The sequence below is a fragment of the Lonchura striata genome, chromosome 21 (genome assembly GCF_046129695.1).
Source record: "Lonchura striata isolate bLonStr1 chromosome 21, bLonStr1.mat, whole genome shotgun sequence".
Taxonomy (NCBI): Eukaryota; Metazoa; Chordata; class Aves; order Passeriformes; family Estrildidae; genus Lonchura; species Lonchura striata.
Window position 1 is genome coordinate 9,187,722 of NC_134623.1, and position 15,102 is coordinate 9,202,823.

Sequence of the window (15,102 nt, forward strand, 5' to 3'; positions counted from 1 at the left end):
CATGGTCACTCCAGTCAGGCACAGAGGGCTCTTCCGTGTGTCCCCAGGCTGGCACACTGGGACTCTGCTGCCAGAGCTGAGGCTGGCTGGGTCTGGGGGCTGGGCCCCAGGCACTGCCATGGGGCTTGTGTGGCCCAAAGCAAGAACAGGACAGGCTGGGCATGGCCAGCAGAACCCAAGGCACTGGGTACCACGTGCCTGAGCAGGGACCAGCCAGCCCAATCCCGCCCCAGCCTGGCTGCAGGGAACCCACTGTGCCTGTGGGGACCACATGCCTGTCCTGCTGCTGGCATTGCTCTTCATCCCAGGACCATGGCCTCCTCTTCATCTTCCTCATCAATGTCCATCTCCTCGGTGTACTCTTCCATTTCCACGTCCATCTCCTCATCCTCATCAACCTCCATCTCTTCCTCTCCAGTCTGTTCTCCATCCACCTCCATCTCCTCCTCCGTATCCATTATGGTGCCCACCTCCATCTCTTCCTCTCCTCTCTTTTCTCCCTCCACTTCCATCTTCTCCTCTCTATCAGTCTGTCTGTCCACCTCCATCTTGTCTTCTCTACCTGCAACAGCCTGCAGAGGTAGCAAAACCTCAGAGTGGGGTCCCTGTCCCACCCCATCCCCCCAGAACTCCAGCCCACACCCGGGCAGCTGGGGGGATCCACCTCCATGGAATGGCACCGTACCTTCCTCAGGACAAATGTGAGCATCCTGCAGGGATGGATGACACAATCCAGGCCTTAGGCAGCTTTTGAGACTGATGAGATGAGGTCTCGGGGGCAGGAACAAGAAGGGTGACAGGAGCAGCAGGAGCAGCGTGCAGCGTGTGCTGAGCCCAGGGCCAACGGCTGTGTTGTGCTGCTTGCTGGCTGCTGGCAGTTCCAGATGGGACATGGATTGTGACATGACCACTGAGCTAGAGAGCCTTTGGTTCCATGCTTAGCAACGTTCCCCCAGACCATGGTGCTCAGAGCCCTGTTCCCAAGGATGGAGCATCCACAGCCTGGGCCAGTGCCTCAGCACCCTCAGTGGAAGAGAGCAGCTTCCTCAGATCCAACTTCAATCAGCCTCCTGCAGCTGAAAGCCGTCCCCCCCTTGTCCTGTTGCCACAGGCCCTGTGGAACACCCTGTCCCAATCTTTCTTGTGGCACCCTTGCAGTCCTGCAGAGCTGCAGTGAGGCCTCCCCAGGGTCTCCTCTTTCCAGGCTGAGCATCCCCAGCCCCACGTGGAAAGCAGGCAGTGTGATCAGGGGGAGTCCAGGCTGGAGTCAAATGGCATCAGGAACTGAGAGACGGAAGCTTTAGGCCCAGGATTGCCTCTCAATGTACAAAATTAATAAGAGTGGAGGGCAAGATGGTGGGACACTGCTTCTGCTCTAATTGGTGAATATAGTCTCTGTTTTTTTCTTTTTTTCTCTCATGCCGTTGCAGTTTTGGCTGTTTGAAAGGAAGCTTGGCACAATATCCATTGTCTTCTCCATTTGTGAATCACCGAGCAGAGTCTGGGCAAGCTGATGTTGCAGAGCAAATCCTGCAAATGGACTGGTCATCCTGAGCCTGGAGAATGCAGTTAAACCCAGCCAAAAGTAATTTCTGGAAAGTCAAGCCTGGTGTACATTCTCTTGACTTTGGCTATGCCAACTTCACCTGAGTCTTATGAAAAAGACAACAAAAGACTCAAACCAAAACAGACAAAACCTAGAAACAAATGAACCCATGCAAACCAATCAAACAAAGAGACTAAAAAAACCCCAAATAAAACCAAAGGGAATGAAGAGTTAGTATTAGTTTTGAGTTCATCACAGCAGGTAAATGGCTGCTTTCCACAGGATCACCATAAAAAGCCACAGATAACAGCTGCTCCAAAATACACCCAACAGGAGAACCATCAAAGTGATACATAGCAACTCTGGGGGCAGCTCCCCATGAAGGTGAGGGATGAGCACACAGTGCTACAGCTCCAGCCTTCCCCACCCTGCAGGCTGCTCTTTGCTCCTGATGTAAGAGCCTTGCAGGACTGTGGCCCCTCTCGGTGCATTATAAATCATTCCCACAGCTGTCACTTGAGCCACTGGCATGTCCAGAGCGAGATGCAGGCACAATCCTACTGCCCGCTGAGCCTCTCTGGGAGATCCTGAGCATCTTCCTGCCCAGAGCCACAAAAGAGCTCAGGCTCGGCCTGAACTGGGTTTTCAGGGGAGGTTTCCATATCCCTGCGAGATGTGCTCATCCTTCATCAGGCTGTGCCCAGCCTGGATCAGGGCAGGTTGGAGGCCACATGGGATCCCATCCTTTCCCTGCCATGTGATCCTCCATGCAGTGGGGATAAAAAGCCCAGCACTGGGCAACCCCAGGTGCTGCAGCAGTGATATTTTTGGGAGAAACACGGAGCTGTGCATGGCCAGCTTGAAGTCTGCACTGCTGTGAGCACCAGGCCTGCCATGCGGAGTCCAGGGCCACAACCAGTGCTCACCCGGGCTGGGACATTGAGTCCCAACATGGGATCCCATGGGACAGGGCACGCTGGGATTCGCCCCTGCAGCTCCCCAGTGTGTCCAGAGAGACAGCAAGGAGACAGTGACCTCTGTCAGCGGAACCCTCTGAGTGGGACAACCACTGCTGGGGTGGCTGTGCCAGCTCCCCCATGAACCTCCAGCCCTGGGAACCGGGAGCAAGTGGAAAACACAACTTGGCCAATACTGCCTGTGCCGGAAGCAAATGGAAAGAGAACTGGGGTGTGAAAACCCAAGGTTGTTTATTTACATAAGAACAGCAATGAAAACACAGAACACATTTACTTTTGTAAGAATATTTGTAATAACAACAATTTATAGAAGGTATATACCTAAGAACATATCTAACAACAATATTTGAAATGTATTTACAGAAGACAAAACGAAGCCCTAAAACCTATATGCCAAAAAGAAGAACAAACTCTAAAAACTATGTACAAAAAGGTGCCATTTCAGTCCAGGATCTCCATAAGTCCGGGAAGAAAAGCAGGTGCCATGGTCACTCCAGTCAGGCACAGAGGGCTCTTCCGTGTGTCCCCAGGCTGGCACACTGGGACTCTGCTGCCAGAGCTGAGGCTGGCTGGGTCTGGGGGCTGGGCCCCAGGCACTGCCATGGGGCTTGTGTGGCCCAAAGCAAGAACAGGACAGGCTGGGCATGGCCAGCAGAACCCAAGGCACTGGGTACCACGTTCCTGAGCAGGGACCAGCCAGCCCAATCCCGCCCCAGCCTGGCTGCAGGGAACCCACTGTGCCTGTGGGGACCACATGCCTGTCCTGCTGCTGGCATTGCTCTTCATCCCAGGACCATGGCCTCCTCTTCATCTTCCTCATCAATGTCCATCTCCTCGGTGTACTCTTCCATTTCCACGTCCATCTCCTCATCCTCATCAACCTCCATCTCTTCCTCTCCAGTCTGTTCTCCATCCACCTCCATCTCCTCCTCCGTATCCATTATGGTGCCCACCTCCATCTCTTCCTCTCCTCTCTTTTCTCCCTCCACTTCCATCTTCTCCTCTCTATCAGTCTGTCTGTCCACCTCCATCTTGTCTTCTCTACCTGCAACAGCCTGCAGAGGTAGCAAAACCTCAGAGTGGGGTCCCTGTCCCACCCCATCCCCCCAGAACTCCAGCCCACACCCGGGCAGCTGGGGGGATCCACCTCCATGGAATGGCACCGTACCTTCCTCAGGACAAATGTGAGCATCCTGCAGGGATGGATGACACAATCCAGGCCTTAGGCAGCTTTTGAGACTGATGAGATGAGGTCTCGGGGGCAGGAACAAGAAGGGTGACAGGAGCAGCAGGAGCAGCGTGCAGCGTGTGCTGAGCCCAGGGCCAACGGCTGTGTTGTGCTGCTTGCTGGCTGCTGGCAGTTCCAGATGGGACATGGATTGTGACATGACCACTGAGCTAGAGAGCCTTTGGTTCCATGCTTAGCAACGTTCCCCCAGACCATGGTGCTCAGAGCCCTGTTCCCAAGGATGGAGCATCCACAGCCTGGGCCAGTGCCTCAGCACCCTCAGTGGAAGAGAGCAGCTTCCTCAGATCCAACTTCAATCAGCCTCCTGCAGCTGAAAGCCGTCCCCCCCTTGTCCTGTTGCCACAGGCCCTGTGGAACACCCTGTCCCAATCTTTCTTGTGGCACCCTTGCAGTCCTGCAGAGCTGCAGTGAGGCCTCCCCAGGGTCTCCTCTTTCCAGGCTGAGCATCCCCAGCCCCACGTGGAAAGCAGGCGGTGTGATCAGGGGGAGTCCAGGCTGGAGTCAAATGGCATCAGGAACTGAGAGACGGAAGCTTTAGGCCCAGGATTGCCTCTCAATGTACAAAATTAATAAGAGTGGAGGGCAAGATGGTGGGACACTGCTTCTGCTCTAATTGGTGAATATAGTCTCTGTTTTTTTCTTTTTTTCTCTCATGCCGTTGCAGTTTTGGCTGTGTGAAAGGAAGCTTGGCACAATATCCATTGTCTTCTCCATTTGTGAATCACCGAGCAGAGTCTGGGCAAGCTGATGTTGCAGAGCAAATCCTGCAAATGGACTGGTCATCCTGAGCCTGGAGAATGCAGTTAAACCCAGCCAAAAGTAATTTCTGGAAAGTCAAGCCTGGTGTACATTCTCTTGACTTTGGCTATGCCAACTTCACCTGAGTCTTATGAAAAAGACAACAAAAGACTCAAACCAAAACAGACAAAACCTAGAAACAAACGAACCCATGCAAACCAATCAAACAAAGAGACTAAAAAAACCCCAAATAAAACCAAAGGGAATGAAGAGTTAGTATTAGTTTTGAGTTCATCACAGCAGGTAAATGGCTGCTTTCCACAGGATCACCATAAAAAGCCACAGATAACAGCTGCTCCAAAATACACCCAACAGGAGAACCATCAAAGTGATACATAGCAAGTCTGGGGGCAGCTCCCCATGAAGGTGAGGGATGAGCACACAGTGCTACAGCTCCAGCCTTCCCCACCCTGCAGGCTGCTCTTTGCTCCTGATGTAAGAGCCTTGCAGGACTGTGGCCCCTCTCGGTGCATTATAAATCATTCCCACAGCTGTCACTTGAGCCACTGGCATGTCCAGAGCGAGATGCAGGCACAATCCTACTGCCCGCTGAGCCTCTCTGGGAGATCCTGAGCATCTTCCTGCCCAGAGCCACAAAAGAGCTCAGGCTCTGCCTGAACTGGGTTTTCAGGGGAGGTTTCCATATCCCTGCGAGATGTGCTCATCCTTCATCAGGCTGTGCCCAGCCTGGATCAGGGCAGGTTGGAGGCCACATGGGATCCATCCTTTGCCCTGCCATGTGATCCTCCATGCAGTGGGGATAAAAAGCCCAGCACTGGGGAACCCCAGGTGCTGCAGCAGTGATATTTTTGGGAGAAACACGGAGCTGTGCATGGCCAGCTTGAAGTCTGCACTGCTGTGAGCACCAGGCCTGCCATGCTGAGCCCAGGGCCACAACCAGTGCTCACCCGGGCTGGGACATTGAGTCCCAACATGGGATCCCATGGGACAGGGCACGCTGGGATTCGCCCCTGCAGCTCCCCAGTGTGTCCAGAGAGACAGCAAGGAGACAGTGACCTCTGTCAGCGGAACCCTCTGAGTGGGACGACCACTGCTGGGGTGGCTGTGCCAGCTCCCCCATGAACCTCCAGCCCTGGGAACCGGGAGCAAGTGGAAAACACAACTTGGCCAATACTGCCTGTGCCAGAAGCAAATGGAAAGAGAACTGGGGTGTGAAAACCCAAGGTTGTTTATTTACGTAAGAACAGCAATGAAAACACAGAACACATTTACTTTTGTAAGAATATTTGTAATAACAACAATTTATAGAAGGTATATACCTAAGAACATATCTAACAACAATATTTGAAATGTATTTACAGAAGACAAAATGAAGCCCTAAAACCTATATGCCAAAAAGAAGAACAAACTCTAAAAACTATGTACAAAAAGGTGCCATTTCAGTCCAGGATCTCCATCAGTCCGGGAAGAAAAGCAGGTGCCATGGTCACTCCAGTCAGGCACAGAGGGCTCTTCCGTGTGTCCCCAGGCTGGCACACTGGGACTCTGCTGCCAGAGCTGAGGCTGGCTGGGTCTGGGGGCTGTGCCCCAGGCACTGCCATGGGGCTTGTGTGGCCCAAAGCAAGAACAGGACAGGCTGGGCATGGCCAGCAGAACCCAAGGCACTGGGTACCACGTGCCTGAGCAGGGACCAGCCAGCCCAATCCCGCCCCAGCCTGGCTGCAGGGAACCCACTGTGCCTGTGGGGACCACATGCCTGTCGTGCTGCTGGCATTGCTCTTCATCCCAGGACCATGGCCTCCTCTTCATCTTCCTCATCAATGTCCATCTCCTCGGTGTACTCTTCCATTTCCACGTCCATCTCCTCATCCTCATCAACCTCCATCTCTTCCTCTCCAGTCTGTTCTCCATCCACCTCCATCTCCTCCTCCGTATCCATTATGGTGCCCACCTCCATCTCTTCCTCTCCTCTCTTTTCTCCCTCCACTTCCATCTTCTCCTCTCTATCAGTCTGTCTGTCCACCTCCATCTTGTCTTCTCTACCTGCAACAGCCTGCAGAGGTAGCAAAACCTCAGAGTGGGGTCCCTGTCCCACCCCATCCCCCCAGAACTCCAGCCCACACCCGGGCAGCTGGGGGGATCCACCTCCATGGAATGGCACCGTACCTTCCTCAGGACAAATGTGAGCATCCTGCAGGGATGGATGACACAATCCAGGCCTTAGGCAGCTTTTGAGACTGATGAGATGAGGTCTCGGGGGCAGGAACAAGAAGGGTGACAGGAGCAGCAGGAGCAGCGTGCAGCGTGTGCTGAGCCCAGGGCCAACGGCTGTGTTGTGCTGCTTGCTGGCTGCTGGCAGTTCCAGATGGGACATGGATTGTGACATGACCACTGAGCTAGAGAGCCTTTGGTTCCATGCTTAGCAACGTTCCCCCAGACCATGGTGCTCAGAGCCCTGTTCCCAAGGATGGAGCATCCACAGCCTGGGCCAGTGCCTCAGCACCCTCAGTGGAAGAGAGCAGCTTCCTCAGATCCAACTTCAATCAGCCTCCTGCAGCTGAAAGCCGTCCCCCCCTTGTCCTGTTGCCACAGGCCCTGTGGAACACCCTGTCCCAATCTTTCTTGTGGCACCCTTGCAGTCCTGCAGAGCTGCAGTGAGGCCTCCCCAGGGTCTCCTCTTTCCAGGCTGAGCATCCCCAGCCCCACGTGGAAAGCAGGCAGTGTGATCAGGGGGAGTCCAGGCTGGAGTCAAATGGCATCAGGAACTGAGAGACGGAAGCTTTAGGCCCAGGATTGCCTCTCAATGTACAAAATTAATAAGAGTGGAGGGCAAGATGGTGGGACACTGCTTCTGCTCTAATTGGTGAATATAGTCTCTGTTTTTTTCTTTTTTTCTCTCATGCCGTTGCAGTTTTGGCTGTTTGAAAGGAAGCTTGGCACAATATCCATTGTCTTCTCCATTTGTGAATCACCGAGCAGAGTCTGGGCAAGCTGATGTTGCAGAGCAAATCCTGCAAATGGACTGGTCATCCTGAGCCTGGAGAATGCAGTTAAACCCAGCCAAAAGTAATTTCTGGAAAGTCAAGCCTGGTGTACATTCTCTTGACTTTGGCTATGCCAACTTCACCTGAGTCTTATGAAAAAGACAACAAAAGACTCAAACCAAAACAGACAAAACCTAGAAACAAATGAACCCATGCAAACCAATCAAACAAAGAGACTAAAAAAACCCCAAATAAAACCAAAGGGAATGAAGAGTTAGTATTAGTTTTGAGTTCATCACAGCAGGTAAATGGCTGCTTTCCACAGGATCACCATAAAAAGCCACAGATAACAGCTGCTCCAAAATACACCCAACAGGAGAACCATCAAAGTGATACATAGCAAGTCTGGGGGCAGCTCCCCATGAAGGTGAGGGATGAGCACACAGTGCTACAGCTCCAGCCTTCCCCACCCTGCAGGCTGCTCTTTGCTCCTGATGTAAGAGCCTTGCAGGACTGTGGCCCCTCTCGGTGCATTATAAATCATTCCCACAGCTGTCACTTGAGCCACTGGCATGTCCAGAGCGAGATGCAGGCACAATCCTACTGCCCGCTGAGCCTCTCTGGGAGATCCTGAGCATCTTCCTGCCCAGAGCCACAAAAGAGCTCAGGCTCTGCCTGAACTGGGTTTTCAGGGGAGGTTTCCATATCCCTGCGAGATGTGCTCATCCTTCATCAGGCTGTGCCCAGCCTGGATCAGGGCAGGTTGGATGCCACATGGGATCCATCCTTTGCCCTGCCATGTGATCCTCCATGCAGTGGGGATAAAAAGCCCAGCACTGGGGAACCCCATGTGCTGCAGCAGTGATATTTTTGGGAGAAACACGGAGCTGTGCATGGCCAGCTTGAAGTCTGCACTGCTGTGAGCACCAGGCCTGCCATGCTGAGTCCAGGGCCACAACCAGTGCTCACCCGGGCTGGGACATTGAGTCCCAACATGGGATCCCATGGGACAGGGCAGGCTGGGATTCGCCCCTGCAGCTCCCCAGTGTGTCCAGAGAGACAGCAAGGAGACAGTGACCTCTGTCAGCGGAACCCTCTGAGTGGGACAACCACTGCTGGGGTGGCTGTGCCAGCTCCCCCATGAACCTCCAGCCCTGGGAACTGGGAGCAAGTGGAAAACACAACTTGGCCAATACTGCCTGTGCCGGAAGCAAATGGAAAGAGAACTGGGGTGTGAAAACCCAAGGTTGTTTATTTACATAAGAACAGCAATGAAAACACAGAACACATTTACTTTTGTAAGAATATTTGTAATAACAACAATTTATAGAAGGTATATACCTAAGAACATATCTAACAACAATATTTGAAATGTATTTACAGAAGACAAAACGAAGCCCTAAAACCTATATGCCAAAAAGAAGAACAAACTCTAAAAACTATGTACAAAAAGGTGCCATTTCAGTCCAGGATCTCCATAAGTCCGGGAAGAAAAGCAGGTGCCATGGTCACTCCAGTCAGGCACAGAGGGCTCTTCCGTGTGTCCCCAGGCTGGCACACTGGGACTCTGCTGCCAGAGCTGAGGCTGGCTGGGTCTGGGGGCTGGGCCCCAGGCACTGCCATGGGGCTTGTGTGGCCCAAAGCAAGAACAGGACAGGCTGGGCATGGCCAGCAGAACCCAAGGCACTGGGTACCACGTGCCTGAGCAGGGACCAGCCAGCCCAATCCCGCCCCAGCCTGGCTGCAGGGAACCCACTGTGCCTGTGGGGACCACATGCCTGTCCTGCTGCTGGCATTGCTCTTCATCCCAGGACCATGGCCTCCTCTTCATCTTCCTCATCAATGTCCATCTCCTGGGTGTACTCTTCCATTTCCACGTCCATCTCCTCATCCTCATCAACCTCCATCTCTTCCTCTCCAGTCTGTTCTCCATCCACCTCCATCTCCTCCTCCGTATCCATTATGGTGCCCACCTCCATCTCTTCCTCTCCTCTCTTTTCTCCCTCCACTTCCATCTTCTCCTCTCTATCAGTCTGTCTGTCCACCTCCATCTTGTCTTCTCTACCTGCAACAGCCTGCAGAGGTAGCAAAACCTCAGAGTGGGGTCCCTGTCCCACCCCATCCCCCCAGAACTCCAGCCCACACCCGGGCAGCTGGGGGGATCCACCTCCATGGAATGGCACCGTACCTTCCTCAGGACAAATGTGAGCATCCTGCAGGGATGGATGACACAATCCAGGCCTTAGGCAGCTTTTGAGACTGATGAGATGAGGTCTCGGGGGCAGGAACAAGAAGGGTGACAGGAGCAGCAGGAGCAGCGTGCAGCGTGTGCTGAGCCCAGGGCCAACGGCTGTGTTGTGCTGCTTGCTGGCTGCTGGCAGTTCCAGATGGGACATGGATTGTGACATGACCACTGAGCTAGAGAGCCTTTGGTTCCATGCTTAGCAACGTTCCCCCAGACCATGGTGCTCAGAGCCCTGTTCCCAAGGATGGAGCATCCACAGCCTGGGCCAGTGCCTCAGCACCCTCAGTGGAAGAGAGCAGCTTCCTCAGATCCAACTTCAATCAGCCTCCTGCAGCTGAAAGCCGTCCCCCCCTTGTCCTGTTGCCACAGGCCCTGTGGAACACCCTGTCCCAATCTTTCTTGTGGCACCCTTGCAGTCCTGCAGAGCTGCAGTGAGGCCTCCCCAGGGTCTCCTCTTTCCAGGCTGAGCATCCCCAGCCCCACGTGGAAAGCAGGCAGTGTGATCAGGGGGAGTCCAGGCTGGAGTCAAATGGCATCAGGAACTGAGAGACGGAAGCTTTAGGCCCAGGATTGCCTCTCAATGTACAAAATTAATAAGAGTGGAGGGCAAGATGGTGGGACACTGCTTCTGCTCTAATTGGTGAATATAGTCTCTGTTTTTTTCTTTTTTTCTCTCATGCCGTTGCAGTTTTGGCTGTGTGAAAGGAAGCTTGGCACAATATCCATTGTCTTCTCCATTTGTGAATCACCGAGCAGAGTCTGGGCAAGCTGATGTTGCAGAGCAAATCCTGCAAATGGACTGGTCATCCTGAGCCTGGAGAATGCAGTTAAACCCAGCCAAAAGTAATTTCTGGAAAGTCAAGCCTGGTGTACATTCTCTTGACTTTGGCTATGCCAACTTCACCTGAGTCTTATGAAAAAGACAACAAAAGACTCAAACCAAAACAGACAAAACCTAGAAACAAACGAACCCATGCAAACCAATCAAACAAAGAGACTAAAAAAACCCCAAATAAAACCAAAGGGAATGAAGAGTTAGTATTAGTTTTGAGTTCATCACAGCAGGTAAATGGCTGCTTTCCACAGGATCACCATAAAAAGCCACAGATAACAGCTGCTCCAAAATACACCCAACAGGAGAACCATCAAAGTGATACATAGCAACTCTGGGGGCAGCTCCCCATGAAGGTGAGGGATGAGCACACAGTGCTACAGCTCCAGCCTTCCCCACCCTGCAGGCTGCTCTTTGCTCCTGATGTAAGAGCCTTGCAGGACTGTGGCCCCTCTCGGTGCATTATAAATCATTCCCACAGCTGTCACTTGAGCCACTGGCATGTCCAGAGCGAGATCCAGGCACAATCCTACTGCCCGCTGAGCCTCTCTGGGAGATCCTGAGCATCTTCCTGCCCAGAGCCACAAAAGAGCTCAGGCTCTGCCTGAACTGGGTTTTCAGGGGAGGTTTCCATATCCCTGCGAGATGTGCTCATCCTTCATCAGGCTGTGCCCAGCCTGGATCAGGGCAGGTTGGAGGCCACATGGGATCCCATCCTTTGCCCTGCCATGTGATCCTCCATGCAGTGGGGATAAAAAGCCCAGCACTGGGGAACCCCAGGTGCTGCAGCAGTGATATTTTTGGGAGAAACACGGAGCTGTGCATGGCCAGCTTGAAGTCTGCACTGCTGTGAGCACCAGGCCTGCCATGCTGAGCCCAGGGCCACAACCAGTGCTCACCCGGGCTGGGACATTGAGTCCCAACATGGGATCCCATGGGACAGGGCACGCTGGGATTCGCCCCTGCAGCTCCCCAGTGTGTCCAGAGAGACAGCAAGGAGACAGTGACCTCTGTCAGCGGAACCCTCTGAGTGGGACAACCACTGCTGGGGTGGCTGTGCCAGCTCCCCCATGAACCTCCAGCCCTGGGAACCGGGAGCAAGTGGAAAACACAACTTGGCCAATACTGCCTGTGCCAGAAGCAAATGGAAAGAGAACTGGGGTGTGAAAACCCAAGGTTGTTTATTTACGTAAGAACAGCAATGAAAACACAGAACACATTTACTTTTGTAAGAATATTTGTAATAACAACAATTTATAGAAGGTATATACCTAAGAACATATCTAACAACAATATTTGAAATGTATTTACAGAAGACAAAATGAAGCCCTAAAACCTATATGCCAAAAAGAAGAACAAACTCTAAAAACTATGTACAAAAAGGTGCCATTTCAGTCCAGGATCTCCATCAGTCCGGGAAGAAAAGCAGGTGCCATGGTCACTCCAGTCAGGCACAGAGGGCTCTTCCGTGTGTCCCCAGGCTGGCACACTGGGACTCTGCTGCCAGAGCTGAGGCTGGCTGGGTCTGGGGGCTGGGCCCCAGGCACTGCCATGGGGCTTGTGTGGCCCAAAGCAAGAACAGGACAGGCTGGGCATGGCCAGCAGAACCCAAGGCACTGGGTACCACGTGCCTGAGCAGGGACCAGCCAGCCCAATCCCGCCCCAGCCTGGCTGCAGGGAACCCACTGTGCCTGTGGGGACCACATGCCTGTCCTGCTGCTGGCATTGCTCTTCATCCCAGGACCATGGCCTCCTCTTCATCTTCCTCATCAATGTCCATCTCCTGGGTGTACTCTTCCATTTCCACGTCCATCTCCTCATCCTCATCAACCTCCATCTCTTCCTCTCCAGTCTGTTCTCCATCCACCTCCATCTCCTCCTCCGTATCCATTATGGTGCCCACCTCCATCTCTTCCTCTCCTCTCTTTTCTCCCTCCACTTCCATCTTCTCCTCTCTATCAGTCTGTCTGTCCACCTCCATCTTGTCTTCTCTACCTGCAACAGCCTGCAGAGGTAGCAAAACCTCAGAGTGGGGTCCCTGTCCCACCCCATCCCCCCAGAACTCCAGCCCACACCCGGGCAGCTGGGGGGATCCACCTCCATGGAATGGCACCGTACCTTCCTCAGGACAAATGTGAGCATCCTGCAGGGATGGATGACACAATCCAGGCCTTAGGCAGCTTTTGAGACTGATGAGATGAGGTCTCGGGGGCAGGAACAAGAAGGGTGACAGGAGCAGCAGGAGCAGCGTGCAGCGTGTGCTGAGCCCAGGGCCAACGGCTGTGTTGTGCTGCTTGCTGGCTGCTGGCAGTTCCAGATGGGACATGGATTGTGACATGACCACTGAGCTAGAGAGCCTTTGGTTCCATGCTTAGCAACGTTCCCCCAGACCATGGTGCTCAGAGCCCTGTTCCCAAGGATGGAGCATCCACAGCCTGGGCCAGTGCCTCAGCACCCTCAGTGGAAGAGAGCAGCTTCCTCAGATCCAACTTCAATCAGCCTCCTGCAGCTGAAAGCCGTCCCCCCCTTGTCCTGTTGCCACAGGCCCTGTGGAACACCCTGTCCCAATCTTTCTTGTGGCACCCTTGCAGTCCTGCAGAGCTGCAGTGAGGCCTCCCCAGGGTCTCCTCTTTCCAGGCTGAGCATCCCCAGCCCCACGTGGAAAGCAGGCGGTGTGATCAGGGGGAGTCCAGGCTGGAGTCAAATGGCATCAGGAACTGAGAGACGGAAGCTTTAGGCCCAGGATTGCCTCTCAATGTACAAAATTAATAAGAGTGGAGGGCAAGATGGTGGGACACTGCTTCTGCTCTAATTGGTGAATATAGTCTCTGTTTTTTTCTTTTTTTCTCTCATGCCGTTGCAGTTTTGGCTGTTTGAAAGGAAGCTTGGCACAATATCCATTGTCTTCTCCATTTGTGAATCACCGAGCAGAGTCTGGGCAAGCTGATGTTGCAGAGCAAATCCTGCAAATGGACTGGTCATCCTGAGCCTGGAGAATGCAGTTAAACCCAGCCAAAAGTAATTTCTGGAAAGTCAAGCCTGGTGTACATTCTCTTGACTTTGGCTATGCCAACTTCACCTGAGTCTTATGAAAAAGACAACAAAAGACTCAAACCAAAACAGACAAAACCTAGAAACAAATGAACCCATGCAAACCAATCAAACAAAGAGACTAAAAAAACCCCAAATAAAACCAAAGGGAATGAAGAGTTAGTATTAGTTTTGAGTTCATCACAGCAGGTAAATGGCTGCTTTCCACAGGATCACCATAAAAAGCCACAGATAACAGCTGCTCCAAAATACACCCAACAGGAGAACCATCAAAGTGATACATAGCAACTCTGGGGGCAGCTCCCCATGAAGGTGAGGGATGAGCACACAGTGCTACAGCTCCAGCCTTCCCCAGCCTGCAGGCTGCTCTTTGCTCCTGATGTAAGAGCCTTGCAGGACTGTGGCCCCTCTCGGTGCATTATAAATCATTCCCACAGCTGTCACTTGAGCCACTGGCATGTCCAGAGCGAGATGCAGGCACAATCCTACTGCCCGCTGAGCCTCTCTGGGAGATCCTGAGCATCTTCCTGCCCAGAGCCACAAAAGAGCTCAGGCTCGGCCTGAACTGGGTTTTCAGGGGAGGTTTCCATATCCCTGCGAGATGTGCTCATCCTTCATCAGGCTGTGCCCAGCCTGGATCAGGGCAGGTTGGAGGCCACATGGGATCCCATCCTTTCCCTGCCATGTGATCCTCCATGCAGTGGGGATAAAAAGCCCAGCACTGGGCAACCCCATGTGCTGCAGCAGTGATATTTTTGGGAGAAACACGGAGCTGTGCATGGCCAGCTTGAAGTCTGCACTGCTGTGAGCACCAGGCCTGCCATGCTGAGTCCAGGGCCACAACCAGTGCTCACCCGGGCTGGGACATTGAGTCCCAACATGGGATCCCATGGGACAGGGCAGGCTGGGATTCGCCCCTGCAGCTCCCCAGTGTGTCCAGAGAGACAGCAAGGAGACAGTGACCTCTGTCAGCGGAACCCTCTGAGTGGGAGGACCACTGCTGGGGTGGCTGTGCCAGCTCCCCCATGAACCTCCAGCCCTGGGAACCGGGAGCAAGTGGAAAACACAACTTGGCCAATACTGCCTGTGCCGGAAGCAAATGGAAAGAGAACTGGGGTGTGAAAACCCAAGGTTGTTTATTTACATAAGAACAGCAATGAAAACACAGAACACATTTACTTTTGTAAGAATATTTGTAATAACAACAATTTATAGAAGGTATATACCTAAGAACATATCTAACAACAATATTTGAAATGTATTTACAGAAGACAAAACGAAGCCCTAAAACCTATATGCCAAAAAGAAGAACAAACTCTAAAAACTATGTACAAAAAGGTGCCATTTCAGTCCAGGATCTCCATAAGTCCGGGAAGAAAAGCAGGTGCCATGGTCACTCCAGTCAGGCACAGAGGGCTCTTCCGTGTGTCCCCAGGCTGGCACACTGGGACTCTGCTGC